Genomic DNA, 20,888 nt, shown 5'->3' with positions numbered 1-20,888 from the left:
CTAAATAGGGAGGCTGGATAATGAGCTAGCTTTGTAGATGTTTGTGAGGAACTCCTCTCATTTATGAAGTGGCAGAGATAGAATGAATATAGATGGTAATAATAATGATAAATTGCACTTTTCTGAGCTGCTTATTAAAAAAAAATATGGTGGGTGGTGAGCAGTGATTTCTATTAAACACTGCCCTGAACTTGAAATTATTCCTACTATTATTAAATTATTGTCCAAGCTAGTCCACTTCTCCATAATTTCATTCTAAATTACACAAAAAAATGCAGCTCTGTCCTCCGTCTTCCTCAGTATTTATACACCTCATATCAAAGTCCTGTAATCTCGTAAGTGTTAATAGGTTTTTATCCTTGCAGTAGCTCTAGGAGATTGGGAAATGCTGTTTTTTCCCATTCTGCAGAATGGGAATTGAGACACAGGCTTGATTAATGGCTTGTCCCAGATCATTTTCTAACTGCTTCAGGAATTCAAGCTGAATCTCTTAAGTCTCAGCTCAATGCGACATCTCCTTGCAGTACCCTTCCTACGCACCTTCACGCTACTATTCCCGAATTAGCTAGGACTTGCCATGGAGCCGCTTAGGATTTTTTTGGATTGCTCATTTTATGTCAGAAAAATGCCAATTCATCAGAGGCAGAACACTTGGTAGAAATTTGTTGATTTCGGGGGGGGGGTGGGGCAGGGGAAAGAAGCATTTTGATAAAGTCAGCTTTTCTTTGGAACAGAATGTGTTGAGTGTTCTGTTTGGAAAGGATCGGTTCAAGATTGTGTTTTGTTTTTCATTACATGTTGAGTACTATACATTCAAAATCAAAATGAAGTGTTTTCTTAAACAGTGTGTTTTGACTGAGCCAAAATATATTTCATAATTTATGCTTTCTGCAATGTCCAAATTCATTTAGTGCTTTTCTTGCATTTTGAAACAAGAAAATACCTGCGAACTATGCACAATAAACTGAACAAAAATCAGACTATTCCCTACTGGTGACTTGAGAGAGTAATCTGAAAACTAAGTTCAAAGAGGCTTCTGTCAGAGTCCAGAAATGCTGGTTTTTGCTTTCATGCCTGTTCCATTCTCTGTCCCAGACTTGCCTTTCTAATATCTTCCATTGCAACAATTTGGACCTGTAAGCAGAGAGCTTGAAGGAAAAAAGCAATCGATGCCAAAACTGCCTTGAAGAGCAATAGTGTAACATTCACTCCAAAAGGTCAACTGTTATCCCACACCTGACCATTCATTGCAATACTTTTGTTGTTCTGAAATTCATTCCTGGGCAGGGACTTCACCACCACAGCCACATAGAGTGATTCCACTAACTAATACTGTTGGTTTTGGTATGCTAGGAAGCTGAGGTTACCTAACAATCCTTACAAATGATTCATCTTCCTGGTTTTCTTGTCGCTCAGAAAGGAGTTTAGCTGTTGACCTGGGTCTTTTGTGCTCCTCAGCTCTTACCGGAGGAGTAGAAGGGGTTAAAATCCATAGGCCATGGCTTCTGCTGGTACAGTTCCTGCTGCTTGGATAATGACAGCCCTGCCTGCCAGGATGAAAAGCATCATTTAACTGAGCACTTCCTGTGGGCACCAGATTCTGCCACCATTCACGCTGGATGAAGCCAAGGGAACCGGAAGCAGCTGAAGAGAGGAAGGAAAAAGGACCCAAAGTTGTTGGTGACTGCAAATTATGGCCCTGGACACATCCATGTTTCTTATCACACTAACAGGATGAAGAATTTGCTGTGGCCATAAGAATCTCCCTGTGCATTTAGCCACTCAGGCTCCTGCAGCTTTAGACCCTTGTGCAACAGCCCTGCCAGGACACTAGAGACAAGGTGAGACCTCACAAGGTCTCAGACTTCTGCTGAAGAGCAGAGCTGTGAACAGAACCAGGAAGAGTATCACCAGTCACTAGTCACTGCCATGGGCTTGGTATCCCTGCAACTACCTAATGGATGTTGCCCAGTGACTTAGAGGTGTGTTATACAAATCTCTAAGTATTTAGGACACATCCCTTTAGTGCATAGGACACTGGTCTGAGGGTGAAAACACTCGTGGTTCAGCTCCTTCTACCACCCTGCGTTCCAATACAGGGGAAGTTACACACACATTAATTCACAGGCACTTTAATTCAGTCTAGATATGTCAGCCAGAATGTGTAATAACACCATTTTATCTGCAGCTTCTGAAACAGAAGCCAGGAATCTTGAGCGTGAGTCTCCTGCTCTAAGCACACATTTAGGCAGGCTCTGCAGACACAGGTTCTGCTGGAAGGTCTATTGAAGTCAATGAGCCTTGGGTTGGATCTCATTGCAAAAATATAATCAAATAGCATATTAACTCTTAATTCGGAACAGCATATTAAATTAGAGGCTCAAATTAACCTGAAACTGCATTTATATAATGAGAAGATTTAAAATCTGTGTATCATGAAGGTGGGAGAACTCCTAGGCTAAGGAGTTCTCATCAGCCCTGAATCCCAGAGCCGATCTGCCCACGACACTGCATTTCAGCCCATTGCCTAAGTCCTATGCCTGGAATTTCCACTCAGACATAGGGATGTGTGGAAAACAAAGCCATCTCATACTTATCAGTATTAATCTGTCGAACATAGAGGGCTGGTACCAGCTAGACCCCAACCAATTCCAAGAACCAAAAAATCCCAGAGGATATTGAGAATCTGCACTGGCAGATTCTCTTCCACCGTCTCAAATAGCCTTTTCCATCAGCACACCAATCCTGCAGCACAGATTTATTAAAACACTGAAGGAACTCAGTCCTTGCTAGGATTAAAGTCTGAAATCACGCAGGTCTGAACATCTCAAACATGAAAACAGCTTGGTTCCCAAGTTTAAGGCCATCTCTAGCTGTGAGTTTTCTTTATTTCCTTCTTTGAGTCTGTTCTGTTCTGTGCTAAATCCATCTTCTGACCACCTGGAGTGTTTGAGTCTTGGCTGTGATGTTTGTCTGTTTAGATAGACTACAAGTAGAGCTGGTCACACAATTGTGACAGAACAGTTCTTAGCAGGAAAACGCCTTTCCCTTGCAATCGAAATGTTGCATGGGAACATGTCAATTCTGACAAACTTTTTGATGTCTAAGGTGTCAAAACAAATCATTTTGATTCTCTCCATTTCAGTCATACTGGAATGTTTCCTTTTGAGGAGAGAAACACGTTTTTATGTTGTTTCAATTAATGTGTTTTGACATTCTTACATATTCTGTATTGTATTGATATACTCCAAATATACTGCATATTGTATAAAATATTTGCTGTTTGTTTGTTTATGTGTTAACATTAAACAATGGTAAATATTTCCTAGAGCATTCTAGTGCTTCGGCAGCACAGAAACAGAAGATATTGAGGGTCTCGAGTTAGTATTGCTTTTGAATTTTCAGGCCATAAAAGCTTTGTGGGAGCATGGTTCTCATCCAAACTGGAGCTTAAAAACATTACCACAAATCAGAAGGCGAGATTTTTCCTAAGGAAATAACACATCCATTTTCCAAGAAGCTCTGTCAGCTCAATGACTGCCTAGCACAGCTCCCCTCCCTTCCACATATCAGAAGACCAACTTCTCTGCTGGTTAAAAGAAGAAAGAAAGAAAATGCAGATTTTCCCAGGGTGGAATTTGTGTATGATGTTTTCATAAGCATCAGGGATTTGAAACTCTGAATACCACTGACCTCCAGGGCCTTTGGCTTCCAAACCACTTACCTGCTTTTAAAATATATATTCCATCTCCTCTTTGGAAGTCTACCTGATTTTCTTTTCTTCTTTTAAACCAGATTTTTGCTCCTCTGTTCATAGCAGAGGGGAATTGCTACCCGTGAATTCACACCATCGAGTCTGTGGTAAAAGTGGGTTGGAAAACAGGGCAAGGCAAGTGGCAAAGGGGATGAAGGAGAGAACAGTGGTATGGAGCCTGTAATGAGGCAACTCTATTGATTCTTCATTTCATGGATGAAAATGTCCCCAACAACTCCTGTGCATTCACTGCAGTTCAATAAGAGATGGAGGACAGCAAGTCTCGGTGCTGAGGTCTGCACACTGTGTGCGGCTGGTGCCTCTTTGCAGGGCTGAACGTGAGAGGACAGACTCTGTTCTAAATGCACATGCAGAGAACAACATACACAAAAGCAGGGCCCCGATCCAAGGCTGTGCATGGAGCATGAGGCAGTGCATGGCTATGCATGACCACGTTTCCTTTCTCCTCCCTTTCATCAGGCTAAAATCAAGTTTAAATAGGGAGAAAAGGCTGCCCCTTCCCATGGCAAAGCTGCCACCTCCCCTCAGAGAGAGGAGTTAGTCCCAACCACCATGCAGGCTTTGCACGGGTGAGCACAGTGGTTTGTGCAATGGGAATAGAAAGAAGCAGCATCCCCAGTCTTTGGAAGTTTATTTGAAGTAGCAGGAGGTTTTTCTGTCTGCTTTTACTCTTAAAGGGACATGCCTCCACCACCAGACACTGTAATTCGGAATCTGAATTCCCCCACGCAGCTGATTCAACATGCACCTCTGCATGCAGATGTGCCTGATTATCTACTCTTGCTCCAGCTGGGCTGTCACTACAGATTACAGCTTTTTGCTAATAGTGAGTAGTACTGGAGCCTGAGGCTTCCAATAAAAGCTGATGTTTCCACCTCCCCGCCCCACAAATGGCTCTGTCCCAGCTAATGTTTCTGTACACGTGGCCTCATCTCTGGGGTGGGAAAGGAGCAAAGTGCCTCAATTTGTTTCTGTGATAGGCAACAATGGAACAAGTTGAAGGTAGAAGATGTTTGAGGATAATAAATTTTGATAACTGTGGATTATTTACTTGAAAGTTGAATTTATCCCTTGTCATCAGCACATTCTAATACTGTAGCCCCATCACTCCGACAGCTGAACACTGAATTGCTCCCTTGGAAGAGTCCTTGAGGGAAATGCTTCATCACTCCAAGCCACACTGAAGACTCTCTCTGGAAAGAAGGAATGCTCCTGCAGGGAGAGATTGCCCATCCATGCCAGACACTGCAAATCATTAGCCCTTCATTGCTAGAGGATTAGAAGGCTGCTGACAGATCAAAAAGAATTGGCATGGACACTTGACCTTTCTCCATTGCCAGGAGGAAATCACTGACCAGGAAGAACAGCACATGCTCTACTGGGCTCTACAAAGGGAAAGAAGAGGGTCTGGAAGAATTCAGAGCTCTTTGTAAAACAAGCACTGCTGCTTCAGCACAACCTGTACAGATGGCCAGCATTGCCATCACTCATGGGCATGCTGATGGGGTGGCTTCCAGTTTGGCATGTTCCAAGTGCCATCACAACCCCTCCTGCTCCAAAGGGGACATTCAAAATGAATGCACAGAAGACATTCTTGTGGTTGCTGAAAGATTCACACCTTTGCAGGCTGGGAACAGAGCAGAACATGCTAAACTGTAGTTTACAGTTTCACTGACATGGTGTCCTGCCAAAGGAAGCGAGCAGTCCCTTCCACCAGCATGCACACTGCTGATTTCTGCTAGGTTGCTAGCTTTTCCCTGCTGCTTGATAGATCCTACATGCCTCTGCAGCCTCCCTGAGTGACTCTGTCTGAAAGCAATCCAGAGCAGGCGTCACATTTGTTTCTTCAACAGCCTGACTCCCAGAAAGATCTTGTGCAATCAGCTGGCCAAAGCCAAAGCTGAAAAACACCTCCATCGCTGGTCATGAGTAATTAATTCTGCTTTGACATTCCCCAGGGCACCTCGGAGCTAGTAAGAGCTGCTGGAGAAAGAGACACTGCTGTGGAAAAGGAATAAACAGACTTGCCTCAACCGCAGCCACGGAATTAGATAATAAATAGCTAGCTAGATGAATAATATTCCGTGAGTGGGAAATCTAATGCAGAACAGGAATACAGCTAGCTGGCTTATCCCTGGGAAATCACAGGTGTTTGGAAGGCATTTCTAAGAAAGAAGGGTATTTAGAGTCTACTGTGCTCATGAACATATAGCCTGAAGTTATCCATCACTTCTAATGTGACTGTTACAATGACAGACAGCTATTCTTGGACGTTTTATTCTTGGTATAATATTCTTGGACCAAAGCAGCTCAAGGAAATCTTCTCCTAATTTATATCTCTGTTCTCTCCCTCCTCCTGCCTGGATTGCAGACTACAACAACATCTCTGTTCCCACGGCACCAACACGGTTTCCCCCACTAGCTGTTGCGTGCTTGGTCTTTGTTCCTCAGGGAACTAGAGGTATCAACCTGAAGCATGGATTCTTCAGCCTCTTCTGTCTGCCCCTTAAATGCCTATCTGCCCTAAATCCATAGGTTCTGTCCAGATTTGTCCATTAACCACACAACAGAGGCTCCGGTGACAAAGGTGTTATTCTGCAGGACTTGAGGAATTCAGCAGGAGTTCCAGCAACATCCCAGATTCAGGTACCAACCCTGTGATGTACATTGTACCAAGCAGATGGTGGTGTAATCCCTGCCAGCATGCAAGGCCCAGTGCGCAAGGAGCACCCATAACCCCTGTCTGATTGAATATGCATATTCACATTTGATTTTACTCAAGCACTAGAAGTCCCTGTGCACAAACTTATCCAGATAAATCAAGTGAGAGACATCCATGTTTGAGGTCCTGTCACAGAAAAGAGGAGGAATCTGCTGGTTCCTATTCACACACACATCTCCCAGTCCTATAAATCTTTGCTCTCCTTTTGGTGCCTGTATCCCTGAGGATACAAGTCCCACCTTTCAGACATACTTACGCTCTCCTTCGACAGTTAGTTTGGACTCTTTGCTCTGATAGCATTGAGGGTTTCCAGGCATGCAGCTGGTTCCTCTGTGTTCCTACATACCTTCACCTGGAGTCTGAAATCAATTCAGATCACCCCCTTCCATTCCTCCTTCACCCACCTTGCTCCTTTATCCATCACAATGGGCACAGCCAAGAAACCTTATTAACACTTGCCACTTCATTAGTAATCTTCTACAGGAGGAGAAGAGGAGGAGAAAAGAGGAGAAAAGAGGAAAGCATGTAAAAATGGAAAGTAAAGAACATTGAATTAAAAGAAGAGTAACACGGAATCGAAGGTGTGAATGAGAAAGTGCAGGAGCAGAAGTATGAGAAAAATCTGATGTGTGAGAGATTTATAATTAATCCACAGTCTACTGAGAGCAAGGGAATGGAAGTCAAGACTATAGTCTTCTCTATATGCTTCTGCTACTGGTTTACTCAGACTTCAGATAAATCATTTTACTTTCTCCTGTATCTCCCACCACTCTCTACCCTTTGAGTATATGTTGTTTGAGATATGAATTGTCTTTAACCCTGTGTAGCATAAAGGAAACTGCAATCATAGGCACTAAAGATGCAAGACATTTTAAACACATAGTAAAATTAGGCACAGCAAAGTGCTTGGGGATCGACTGCTAGTGTTTATTAATTCAGGTTGAATTTGTTAGATAGTTACTGTCAAAAAATGGATCGGGAAAAATATAAAAGAATCAAAGTAAATGATTGAGTTATTCCCTAACTTAAATGCTTCAGATTGAAATGTTTACGAAGTGCATCTAGAAGGAAGTAAAATGAAAAACAGTTATGAGAAAGAAGTTGTGCATTTCTGCAACATTTAAAGTTTGGAAGTGATTTTCTATTCTCCTTTCCTTTTAGTCCCAAATATAAAAGTATTTTCATTCTTCCTCCAATGCCAATTATGTTTGAAAAGCTAAAATTCATTTTTCCCCTTCATTTTTTGCTTCAGAATCAAAGTGACAAAAAACCCCCAAAACCAAAAATGATTATTCACCTATCCCTACCAGGAATTACAATAACTGCCTGTCAGATCTTCATAACAACATGAGGGATCTCAGCAAGGCTGAGAGTCTGGGAGTTTAAGCTGATGACTTTCATAGTCCTTTGCTTTCTTCTAGTCTGAACCTGCATTCAACAGAGAACCTAAAGTGAAATAATTAGATTTACAGAAAAATACATCAACAAATCCTTGTATCAAAAATGAGAGAAAAGTTCCCAAGAAACAATCTATCTCAAGAATGGTTTTACTTTTTCCATTAGAAATAGCCATATTTTGCTGGTTTATTCTACAATCACACCATCCCTTTTAACTCTCTATTTCTCTGAATTCTTTCTTTTCACTTCTCTTGGCTTTCCTTTTATTCAAGCACCGCTATTTCTAACACATAACCAAACAGGCATGAGGTCCCTACAGCAAATCGGAACATGCAATGTCCAAGAGCATCTGACATTAAGCAAAATTAAAAGCAAAACTCCCTGTAATCAGCCATCCCTGATTCAAATCACTGAAGTGCTCTCTGGACTAGACACAGACAGGGAGGGATGGGAACAGCATGTACCAGGGCTCCTGCTCCTCAGACAGCACCTGGCATCTGCTCCTGATCTCTCAAGCACAAGACTCTGCTCCCAGCCACGCACTGGCAATCTAGTCCCAGAGGTATTTAGGGAAGCATCACTTGCTTAGCTTCCTGTATTCACTGGATTGAATGAAAATGAGGCACCTATCTAGGTGTCAGCCATCTAAATATCTTGGGATGTTTCTACATTGTCAAAGAACTTGGCTCCTGCATTCCTTAGTCATAAGCACTGCATTTGTATTAGTTTGCTTTTGGGGTTTCTTCAGGAGGTAACAAGCTTCCACTAAAAAGAAACTCAGTTCTGGGTATATTTTGCTTTCTTAACATCAGTTGTGGGCAATATGTGCAAGCACAAACCCTCCAGTGACTTATTGTCATCTTCCACAATCCTTCAGCATTGTCCCAGAAGACACTGCACCACCAAACCCACATGCACATGGGGCACGGAAAATGCTTCCTGAGCATCTTACTGCAAAAATAGTGTATTACTAAGCTGGAAATCAGCCCTCACATCCTTTCAAGCGCCTGGAAATTTAAAATTACACATAAAAATAAAATCCAGAGTGTCTCTCAGCTCTCCTGTTGATTTCCCCAGTTCCAAATCTTATTTACGGAGGTCTGCAGAAGAGCAGTAATGCTGTGCAAGGTCAGCAGAGTGTGTGTTTGTCCCCAGCCCTTCCGTCCACCTCTATTATGGCACCCGAGGGAGGGTCATGCCCCCAGCATCACAATGTCCCTCTTACCTGAGACACGATAGGTTTGGGGACTGTAATTCACTGGTCTCAAGGCTCTACAGAAGAGCTCCCTTGGAGGAGCAGCAGAGAAAGGGAGGATTAAAAAAATATGCCATGGACAAGATTTCTGTCTTCTAACTTGAAACCAAAGTAATGAGAAGCACTGCAGCAGAATCCACTGGTAGCAAGGACTTATCAGCCTCTTTTGCTCTTCTTTTTAATGTAAGCAGCTTTATCATTAATTGCTATTTACTGCAGATGCTGAAATTGGTGAAAAGACTAATGTGCTGCCCTGAAACAGCAGTTTTGATTAAAGCTTATTAAAGTACAATGCACACGTGTATGTGCTTTGCGTGTGCACATGCACACTTGCACACTTCGTTCTGTGTGGTATGCAAGTCAAAGCCCTATATCTGTGTGCAACAGAACGAAATAAGATACAATTAGCATATTCCTCCCTTATATATTCCAGTAAAAGGCCAACCTCATTAGTGATCTTAGGCAATGAGAAGAGAAATTAATTCAGGCCAGAATGCTAAACATTGAGCCATTTTACTGGGGTAAAGGGGAGATGGATGTAATCCAGTGCTGCTTTTACCCAGCACTGGAAATGTAAAGGCTCAGCACTCTGAATACCAGTCTTTGGGGGGCTGTATTTCCTGACGACATGGGTTGCTGAATTCTGAAGAAAAGAAAAATCCAGAATTTTCATCATACCAAACTTGAAGCTGAGTTCCCTGGGTGGTTCACATCCATGGTGTGAGCTGGAGGGCTCAGACTGCAGCACTGACTGTAAGAAATCCAGTTCCTGTGCATGGAAACACATGCATTTAAAAGCTTTCCTGAAAGGTATCAGACGAAGTGACCTGCCCAAGGTCATATATAACATGTCGGTGAGCACTGGGATTGAACTATCTTGCTACAGTTTTGCTTTATTCACACAGCGCTGTTGCATCTCAAAACAGCCGCTGCTCTCAGTCCACTGCTACCTTCCACTCCTTATCACAGCCTCCTTAGAGACACATCTGTCCTGTGCTCCGTAAACCATAATATACCTACAGTTTTTTATTCACTCTCTGTCACCATGCAGTTTTATTACAGAACCCTGAATTATCCAGCCTAGTCTACAATCTACTTATTCCTGCCATCCATTCTCCCTTTCGACCCTCGCCTCACCTTTCAGCCTTGTCAGTGTTTTAAGCCTTCCAGGTATTTGAAATGCAGGGACCATTCTGATTCTCTGGGGGAAACCCAGCAGAATTTCACTGAGGCCAGTCTGCTGGGCTGTCTCTCTCTCTCTTTTAAATGCAGATGGTTGGAAATCAGAAACTAGCACTGGTCTCTGCAGTCACATTTAAACCAATCCTTCAAGAATACTAACTCACAACTGCCATTTTAAGGCTCTGATCCCATTCTTGCCATCTATAAAATTTTATTCCCCTTCCTTCTACTGCTCCTTTCATCAGAAATCAATCTTTCAGTAACACAGGTAAACTGCAATCCTACCTCATAGCTATTTTCTTTTTCATGCATCTTTCTCATGCATTTTACAGAACGAAAGCTCCCTTGTCCATCCTTCCCCTTTCCAGCCAAGCCTGGAAGCACAGCAATCATCACACCTACACAGCACCTTGTCGGCAGATTTGCACCTGCTGGTCACATCTCTCTCTTGTTTGCAGTCCAAGCAGCAAAGGAATCATTCGTCCTGATGTAGCAATTCATCTCAGCATTCACACTTGCCTTGCCAGTGAACTTGGTGTTCCTACCTGCCAGGTCTCCCCTCTTTCCCCCCCGCCAGTCACACATCTCTCAGAGCTTTATCCCATCTAGCGTTTATGCTTTCCTTACAGCCAACAGCTATTCATCCTTCCCACCTTTCTGAAGGAAACTCAGTTTTACTACCTGTCTCAGCCCCAGTGCAGATGACTGTGGAAGAGCAGTCTCCTCTCTGCTTACCTAGAGATGCTTATGGCCACTGGACAAGTGGCTCATAGCAAGTGTAATGTGTAGAAGCTGAACACACTGGTCTGTATACAATAGCCTGTTCTCTCTTCACTCAAACATCTCTTCAGCAACAGGAAAAAATAGCTGATACGAGAGAAAGAGCATGGAGGAAGGCAGGTTTCTCCTTCTTCCCACCAATAAGGCCCCCGTGATGGTGGAAGACCATGGGCAGGATGTAGGACTGTGCCCAGCACAAGGTGCATCTCCATTTGGGGAGGACACTGTGGGACCCTCTGGTGCATGGGGACCTGGAGGGTAAATGTGAGGACAGGAGATGGGACCCTAATGGGCTCCATAACTGAGCTCTTTCCATTGTCACTCCTACCAGTCTGGCTTGGTCAAATCTCCAGGTTTAATGTACCCAGGATTTCTCTCTGCCACAGCCTTCCTGCGTAAGCGTGGGCAAATTCTTTAAGGTGACATTTTACAAACACCTTGAAAGCTCATTTTCCAAGTGTTCAGCATACCCTACTGTAATATTTAAGGTCCTGTTTTCTAAACATGTTCCATTACTTTGCCACCAATGTCTTTCCAGTTCTGACAAGGCCAAGCCCGAGCTCCTGTTCCCATAAACTGAAATGCTTCCGCTGACTCTAATAGTATTTGAATTGATCCCTGGGCCTTGTGCTGCACTTCCTCTCGTACTGAGCAGAAGGGACAGCATTCCTTGTTTCTTTTCCTCTGTCTGGTCTGTACAGTACCAAGCACCAAGAGACTCCAGGTTCATATGAGGTCTGCACCATCCTGCAGATCATGATGCTGATAGAGGAAACTGAAACGAGCAGCTCAGGGTCATTGCCGCTGCTTATAACCACTCATTTTATGTCCTACTTCAATATCTACTGTAATCAGTGAAATTACTTTTGTGGGAGTTGACACAGAAGAAGAGATTTTTGGATTGATATTCTGTCTGGCATTGATGAAAACCTTTTTATAATACCTTAATCCAGCACCCACAGAAGCAATTTGTTAATCTCTTGCTGACTTAGCTTCTAGCGGGATCGACCATATCCAGTCACATTACCTGGCCAGCCATATTATCTTCTTTCTATGCAGAGAGAAAATGTCCTTCCTGACCCCAGAAGATGGTCAGCTTTTGCTTTGAAGCGTGAGATCTGATTACCATTGTCCCAGATTGCAGAGCTGTGAGTGCTATTAATTGCTACTAAGTTACATAGCCTTTTACACTTCAAATCCATCCAGACTTTCATCTTGGCGACATCCTGCAGCAGAGGATTGTGTAGCTTCACTATACACTGAAGAAAGGACTATTTCCTTTTAATTTGCTTTAAAAGTTGTGCCCTTTAATTTTGATGTGTCCCCTTGTTCTTGTATCATCAAAGCTTTAAGATATTTCTGATAACTTTTTCATTCTAACCTTCATATACTTTTGTAGTGGAACTCGAAAGTCCCTTCTTACTCCCAGCTTTCCTAGACTAAATAAACTATTATTTCCAGGCTTTCCTTATTTAACTTGTTAGTATTTATAAAGCAATTCAAAAAATATTAATATGGTTCAATTATAATATCACTTCGGTTTTCCAGCCTTCCTTTTAATGTCTCGAGTGTCCATCTATTTTGCCATCAATCTTCATTGACTCTCCCTCTGATGATATGTTAGTCTTTATAATATGCTGGGGAATATTTCTTCTGCCTTCCTGACCAGCATTTTTAGAACAAAGCAGCTGAACTCCGGCAGATCGTAAACATGATTCACTCTGCAGTCAGCATATGTATGGATTTGCTGTTGCTTAGACTTTGATCCTGGAAACAGGTTTCATTATATGCATGGGACTGTAATTAAAAATTTGTCTGTGTGATTCAGAGCGCAGGATCAGGACCTTTGCAGTCAGGATAGCATTGGGCCAGTGACATTTGAGCACACATTTGAAAGCAAGCCTGTATGTGATACACTTTGAGCAATACCCAAGCACTCAGTTACATACCCTGCAGGAGTGGGGCCTGTATGCCATTTAGACAAGGGGTGTGATTTGATGTCTACCCAGTCACAAATGAGGGAGAGATGGACAGTGAGAAATGTTCTCACCTTATCTTGCCCATAGAAAGTTGGAGACACCCAAGGAAGTTACGTGGTACCAGATCCAAGAAAATTCCAAACAAAATATTTTTGCAGAGAACACATAACTAATTCCATTGCTGCAGAATATTACAAAAACCAAAAGCATAAAAAGGCTCAATAAAGATGTAGTCGTACCCGCAAGATCTCGGATTTCTGGTGGCACTGCACATGACAATCCCACACATGACATGCTGAGTTTGCATGTCCCCAAACAACTGAAAGTTTATCCCAGGAGCGATTGCATTCATCCATGCCTTTCTAATCTCTGCTCTCTTAGTTAGACCCCTTCTCAGTTTTTCCCAGTCTTAGCAAGGCCTGATCCAGCTACATCACCAAAACATATCACTCCTTCCTCCATGTCACCAGCAAATATGCCGAGCAGCACATCCAGTTCCCATCACTGCCTTTGAACATTAACTCTTCTCCCCCAAGAAGCAAATAAAAGCATTGATATATACGTATTTCTAAATGCACAGAAAGGATTCTACCAAAATACTTGTGAGAACTCAGATTACCCCTATTAGGTTATTTTAAGCCAGCATCATACAAATTGTGGGAGAATCTTAACGGGTGCCTTTTCCTTGGCTGATTAGATTTATCTAGTCGCTGGCCTAAAATATAGTACAGCAACCCACCATCATTTTCTAATACTTTATAGTTCTCCTTTAGGAGTGTGGAAATGGCAGATAAACACATTATCAGCATTCTCAGGCATAGAACAGCAAAGCCTGGAGTTGTTTTGCAGAAGCTACTCTGAATTTGGACAACATGACATAAGCAATTCTAGAAATAGCTGCTGGTCTTAAGGCTACATTACATGTATCCTTGCTGCTGCTTTTTCATCTCCGTTCAACATTTCAGCACAAACATTATGCTGCCTTTGTTCGTTCTTGACTTGGACTTTCTCAGCATTTCTCAAGCATTCTTCAGTCTCACCTTGTACATCCTCAGCTCTCCCAGCTGCCTCAAAACACACCCTTGATTGTGACTGCAAATTTCTGCCAGCACAGAGCAGTGCGAGAAGTGTCTGGATTAACGCTAGTATCCTCATGTTCTAGGCAAGGAAGTGGTCTGAGCCAGGAGGGACCCATAGCCCCATATGTACCCCAGCATATGTCCAAGGGCTTTGCTTACCCGCTCACTATCTGTACCTGCTTGCAGAGCAGTCACATGCTGAAAGCAGGCAGGCTGCTCCAGCACTGGTACCTGCCTCACTGCTGTCTGCTCCACTGATCCCCTAAGTCCACCTGCTCATCTCGGTTTTCCTACCTGCCCGGAACCATCAGCCTCCTCCCCTGGGTCACAGTTCATTCCCTTCCATCCTTCCTTGGTTAGTTTTAATTTTTTTGATATTTTCTAACTATTGCTTTGACCTATTGTATAAGTTCCTTGTATTTATTCTTCTGGTCCTGCAGCTACACCTGGAATGTGCTGCCCACATGAGGCAGTGGTTTTAAAGCTCACCATCTCCATCTTCCATCCAGCTCAGTGAGGCAGCATCCACAGTTGCAGAGGATAAATTGCAACAAGGGTCTCCAATGTTAGCAATGTATCCGACAACCTTGTACACAGCTCCAGGAGGGTAAAGAGATGGCTAAATGGGATCAGTTGTGCCGACTCAGGACTTCTGGCCAAAACTGCATCCAAATTCATGATGGACACAGCAGAGTCTAGAGCAGAGGCCAGATTCTAAATCATGCTCTAAATCAAACCCTAAGAAAGAGATCCTCACTCACCATGAAGCCAGTTAACTTCCCGGCTTCGACAGCCTGTGATGATTTACAGCAAGCGCTTCCAAGCTTTTCGTGGATACTCACTGTACAACATATTTCAGCTGTAATATGCATAGATATTAAAGTCCAAGCTATAAGAAGACCTCTCATAAGTCTCCAGGCTTTATCTCCTATAACCACCAGGTGAAAGAGCACACATTCTATGAGGATAGCCATGAGACATGTCCCAAGCATGAAGAGACTCAAAGAACCAGAGCTACTCTACTGGAAATCAGGCAGTACAGGAAGATGGATGGGAGTGTGAGAGCTCCCTCTGCTCCTACACTCTGTTCTGATTTCCAGCAAAAAGCCCTGGAGCCAGCTGTTTTTTCTGGAGCTTCTCTTACATGTGAGAACCTCTCATAGCTCGGTTTGCAAGCTTTTGTGTCATTGCTTCGTACGTGTCAGCCCAGAGCTGGCTTTATTGTCATTTGTGAACCTCTGGGAGGGAAGATGTCACTGTGGTGGCAATATTCCACTGCACAGTGCCCACTGCTAACACACAGAGTGAATTTGTCCTAGGGCTTGAGAGCCATACTGGTGTTCCTGGCACCTGAATTTCTACCTCTGTCCAGCATTTCTATCACCAAAATAAACAATGAAACAACAGCGTGTGTCTGGCAAAGGCTATTTACTCCATCCTCCTCTGCAGGCCACCGTTAGAAGCTGTTGTAGATTACTTACTCCAATCAGTTGCTGCTGCTCTGACTTACTGTTATTTCTATTGCCAGTGTAAGAGGTGATCTATCAGCAGTGCAACTAGTTGTTTTCCTGAAACAGGAGCAGGGAATCATGCATATGAGTCCAAGCACTGGGGAACACTATATCTACACCTAGAGACATGCCACCAACAGAGCTGCAGGGACATCAGTGCTGCTGTGGGTACCGCTCTCACCCAGCACTGTGCTCTAAAGGGGCCTGTCAGCAGGCAGAGCAACAGCGTTGTGCGTAGCTAAGCTCTGTCAGCTGCATCTTGTAGGCAACAATAAAATGGATGTAGAGCACATGACTTCAGAAGAACAAATAGCAAAAATAAATAAGCATCTTTCTCTCCTGTGATGCTGTTTGCAGGTCCTGCCCCAAGGCTGCAAAAAAACAGCTCACTGAGCAGGGGGCTGCAAAGGCTTAGACATGTTGCATCAAACTCCCCAACCCAATCACGGGAGGAATCCTGGGCCTGACTCTTACCTCCATTTCAAAATGACATGTTTATACCCAGTTTATGACACCTTCACTTAGGATCTGGTCCAGCATCCCTGAAGTTGTCTTCAGCTCAGTCTAAATTAGCCGATCCTCCAATTTCTGCTGTTTCTCCCATTCCTCCCTCCTACTATTCCTAGGACTTCTTCCCTGAAACAACACAGCTCAGCCCATCAAGTCAGCAACAGCTACCCTATACCTACTCCCCAGCCCCAGTAAATGTCACCTCATTTGTCTAGTCCACCTCTGCTCATGTTTGACTCTCTCCAAACAAAAGAACCCAGCAGATATATCCAGTTTCCTTCCCCAGGCCTCTCTGCTTGATAGCATCTCCCTTTTCCACACTGATTACAAGCTAAGAGCCTGCTGCAACCCTGTCCAGCCCAGGTCCAGTCCCAGCGGGTCAGCTGGATGCGGCAGTGCGGTGGCACAGCAAGCAGGGAAAAACCTCCCCAGCATCCAAGAACACCCTGGGGTACCACACACAGATGCTTTAACCCGACCCAGCTCAGCACCATGCAGTAACTCAGAATCCTGCTCTGGGTGGCAGCCATCTTCCAGGCAAGAGGAAGAGACACAGAATAGGACCATGATCCATGGGTCTCTTTAGCAGCCAGATCCCTGCACGTGGATATTTTCCCTTTCTGGGAAGCTGTTTTGGAAGGAAACAGACCAAGGTCCTTGTGGCTGTTAAAAATCTCGTGATACTTTTGCAAGAGGGATGGTGTAAATCAAGCCACAGGGCACAAGCTACTTAACTCTGGGTAATTTATATTCTGCCTCACTAAGTTCATCTCTGCACTTTCAATGCATGAAGTGATTTTTCACTTCCCCTGTAGTATTGGCTGGCACGGAAAAGCTGCTGGGCTCTGTCCCAGAAGTAGCTGCATTTCATCACCGGGTAAAAGATTCCTGCGTGCACCAGGCCAGATCCTCAGCACTCCGCACGCTCCAGCGGGTCGAGAAGGATCCAATCCGGCCCATTCAGCTGCACCTGGGCCCCTGGGAGAAGAGAGCGCCGTTGTTATGTACAGCTCCCCCCCGTACTATTATTATCTTCAGCGCTTGGCTCCAGCTCCGCGGGGCCGGGGAGAGTGGGGGGGAAGTCGGTCCCGCTCCGCGCCGCTGCGCGCTTGGTGCTGCATGGAGCCACAGCGCCCCCTACTGGTCCAGGACGGCGCCTCCCGCCTCCCTCCGCGGGAGCGCAGCGCTGCGCGGTGGCGGAGGAAAGGGGGGTGGTGGTGCTGAAATCCCTCCCTCACTCCCCATCCTCGAACATGGTGCTTTGGGCTCTCCTGGTGCTCTCCATCCCCGCTTCTCATCTTTAGCCGTTTATATCCACCCCCCACCACCCCCCCAGTAAATTTTTCCTGCCTTCCCTGCGTCAGCTGGATTCAGGGTGTCGGCTTAGAGCCCTGGATAAACTCTGGAAACCCACATCTATGCCTGGAGGCAGGCACGGCTGCGCGGGTCTGGGCTGGAGCCAGTTTCTGCAGCGCCTTCCCCAACAGCGTGCTCCAGGCAGACAGTGGGGCTTCTGCCGGAGCGAGGACGGGAGGATTTGGCTTTGAACCGTTTCTGTTACGCAGACAGCAGCGAGGATTGTCTGCTGGCAGACCCGTTCCCACGTAACGTTCAGCATCAGCCTTACACATACTTCTAATGTAGTAAACAGCGGAAGTGAGGAGGGAACACAGAGCACCCTCCACCACCTCTTCTGGGACACCTTCTCCCTACAGCAAGCCCATTCCACACACATTCCTCCTCTCTGAAGTTTTAGCACAGACTTTAGCCTCGTTCTACCCTTGCGCTTGCACAACCTCCTCACTAGGCCCCATGGAAAGAGGGAAAGGGGACGAAGGTCAGAGGGGTGTGTCAATTAAATACATCTAACACCAGTGACAACAACCCCCCGTGCATATGATGCCATTTCTGATCAAAGGGGCTTGCAAAGGCTCAGGAGTGTTGGTACTCAGAGGATGGGAGGGTTTTGCTCTGAAGCAGGGTAAGACTGAAGCACAGGCTGGCACTGTGTGTGCTTTAGCTATAGACGTATATGTGGTTTTGTTCACACACAGAGAAAAGCAGTGTGGCTCCAGCAGAGTCCTTCCCATACTCACAGGCTCCAGCTCGTGATCAGAGAGGGTGTGATGGGTTTGGGATTGCCACCGCTCCCCCCAGCCATTCGCCTGGTCCCTGCCTGCTGCTTGCCTGCCTTTCCAGTAGTGAAATCATCCCCGAGTCCTAGGAACGTGCAAAGAGCCATAAAACAGACAGAGACACACAAAATGTAGCAGCTCTTTCCGCTGAGTTGCAAAGAGCTTGGGAGTCAAACAAACCCCAAATCAATGCCTGGAACCCACTACGATTAAGAGGATGAAGCTGGGGAACAAACCACCTACTGAGAGACCTGCAAAAGAGGCAGTGCGTGTATGCTCATACAAACATTTGAATGTTTGATTCACATCATGAGAATATCAATGTGGTTATTTCTGCACATTACAGTGTGTTCCTGTGTAGGTCGAACATGTGTCTGAGTGTGGGGAACTGCAGAGCTGCAGGGCTTGAACAGGTCCTTGAATCTGTGCAAGAACAAGACTGAGATGCTGCGCTGAAGCGTGGGGACTGCGCGAGTTCGGCAGCATGTGTTATGTGTGCTTAGCGTGTACATGCCTGCCAGGGACACCGCGACTGCTTGTCTGTGTGGTGTGTGGGTGGGAGAGCGCCCGGGTTTGTCTGTCTGTCACCCACAAGCAGATCTGATCAATCTTTTTCCTTTATAAGGAATTAAAAAAACATATAACCCTTTCATATTTCTTACATCGAAGCCTCGTCTCCCCTTTACTCACTACCTCCTGCTCTCACCATCCCCCAAACACTTCTCTACAACTCTTAGGAAAGCAGCTTTACTGCCATTAACAAATTAATATGCACCCAGATGAACAGCCAGGGTAAAGCATGAAGGACCCTCCTGTCCTACCTAGTGCAGATGTCGATCACAAGGCTAAATCCATACATTAAGACTACCAGCACTTGCTTTTCTCCATGAAAAGAAGACTGCATCTGGGAAGTGACACCCCCTCCCCTTCCCTACTCCCAAGTAAAAGCACGGGGGACTCCCCAAAGCCACACACTCACATCGGCAGCCTTCCTCCTCCTCCTCTCTCTGAATCATCACACCCGGGCTACTCTGGACCCCGGGAATGATGCAATGGCGTGGAGGTGCCCTCCGGGCCCCCCATTCCCCCACGGACTAGAAAAGGCAAAGTTGCGCTCCGCACCAGCCTCACAAGCAGCTGAGCCGGGGAGCACCAACCGACTGCGCTGTGGGATGCAGCCCTCGGCATCGCTCCCCACCGGCATCTTTTCCTCCCCCCCCGAAGTAGCGGCGAGCAGCCCAGTGTTGGATCCAAGGCGCCAGACTTCCCTTTTCCTCCGCGATTTGCTTCTGTCACTCGCAAAACCCGAGCAGCAGATTAAGCGGCGATGACACCATCTCCCTGGGGAGGGTCCCTGTGTCCCCCCCTACCCGCTCCGGGCTGTATCGATACTCTGGAATACAGATAGATCCTGGCTACCTCCCACCCCCACTCGCGGCCAGCCCCCGGGGGCTGCGCCTTTCCTGGTAGGAACCAGTGCTCCCAGTGTTCCCGGTACCGGCGAATCTCGGCCCCGCGCTCCTACACACACTCGCTAACCGGGTTGCAGGACTTGTGCATCCCTCCGCCCGCTAACTCCCCGCTGCCCGAGGGCGCGGAGAGACCGGGGGGCCGTTACACAACGCGGCCGAGCAGGACCAGGGAGCCCGGCGGGAGCGGAGCCGGCGCCGGGCTGCAGCCGCAGCGCTCGCCTTACCTGATGCTAATGTCCCTCTCTGGCGGAGATCTGCTCGTCCGTGGGTTTTATTCGGCTCGGTAGGAACTTGTGGGAGAGCTTCTGTGTCCAGCTCGCATACTGGGTGCTGGGCTGATAATGCAGGCGTGAAAATCCTGGGGCTCTAGCAGTCCTTTTCATGCTCAGACAGAAAATCCCCTTCCTTGATCCAGATCGCGGGCATTAAGGGCAGAGGCAAAAAAATAAAAATAAAAATAAATCCTTTTCTTCCCCCTCTTTCCCTTGATTTTTTTCTCCCCCCTTCCCTTATTCCCGCGCCCCCCCCTCTCTTCTGCTGCTCAGTTCGTAGCCATCGGGGGAAGGAGCAGAGGCAGCAGGGAGAATGGAGAGGGGGTTAGAAATAAAAATGAAAAGGGCTCCAGGAGGGAAGCGAGAGGCTGGGCTTGCCGCCGGGGGAGGGGCTTGGAGCGGCCTGGAGAGGATGAATGGGGAAGAGGGAAGCAGGGAGGAGCCCCAGCCTGGCCATCTTATGCTAAGAAGTGTTTTGTACATAATTAGGGGAGGGGCGGGATGGGGGAGCAAAAAGGAGTGACTTAAGCTCCGGCCAGACGGAGCCTGGGCCATGGGAAGGGAGGATGACACCGGGAAGGGCCGCTGGACGGGGACCTAAACTTGTCTGCCCCCCGGATTTGGGGAGGGGGCTGGCTGGATTCCAGGCAGCCCCCATCCATGTAATATATATTTATTTCTCCTCCTCCGCCTTCGATTTTTCTCTCATGGATCGCGATCCGCCGAGCAGAGAGCTGCGGGAAGGCGGGGTGTCCCCCATCTCCTCCTCGCTTTGGGGTACGACCTCCCCCAAGGGTGAGGGGAAGCAGTCGCCGTCT

General features: G+C 46.0%; 1 protein-coding gene across 1 annotated transcript in view; it reads right to left on the bottom strand.

Annotated features, from left to right (window-relative positions):
• Window positions 1–20,444, bottom strand: part of BRINP1 (BMP/retinoic acid inducible neural specific 1) — an 87,799-nt gene extending 67,355 nt beyond the window's left edge. Inside the window, exon 1 of the mRNA XM_030507178.1 lies at window positions 20,023–20,444. The gene's annotated coding sequence lies outside the window, so the exon portion shown is untranslated. The remainder of the gene's footprint in view (window positions 1–20,022) is intronic.
• Between the last annotated feature and the right edge of the window lie 444 nt (window positions 20,445–20,888).

This window comes from Strigops habroptila, chromosome 15 (genome assembly GCF_004027225.2).
Source record: "Strigops habroptila isolate Jane chromosome 15, bStrHab1.2.pri, whole genome shotgun sequence".
NCBI lineage: Eukaryota > Metazoa > Chordata > Aves > Psittaciformes > Psittacidae > Strigops > Strigops habroptila.
This window is presented reverse-complemented; position numbering and strand designations above follow the sequence as displayed.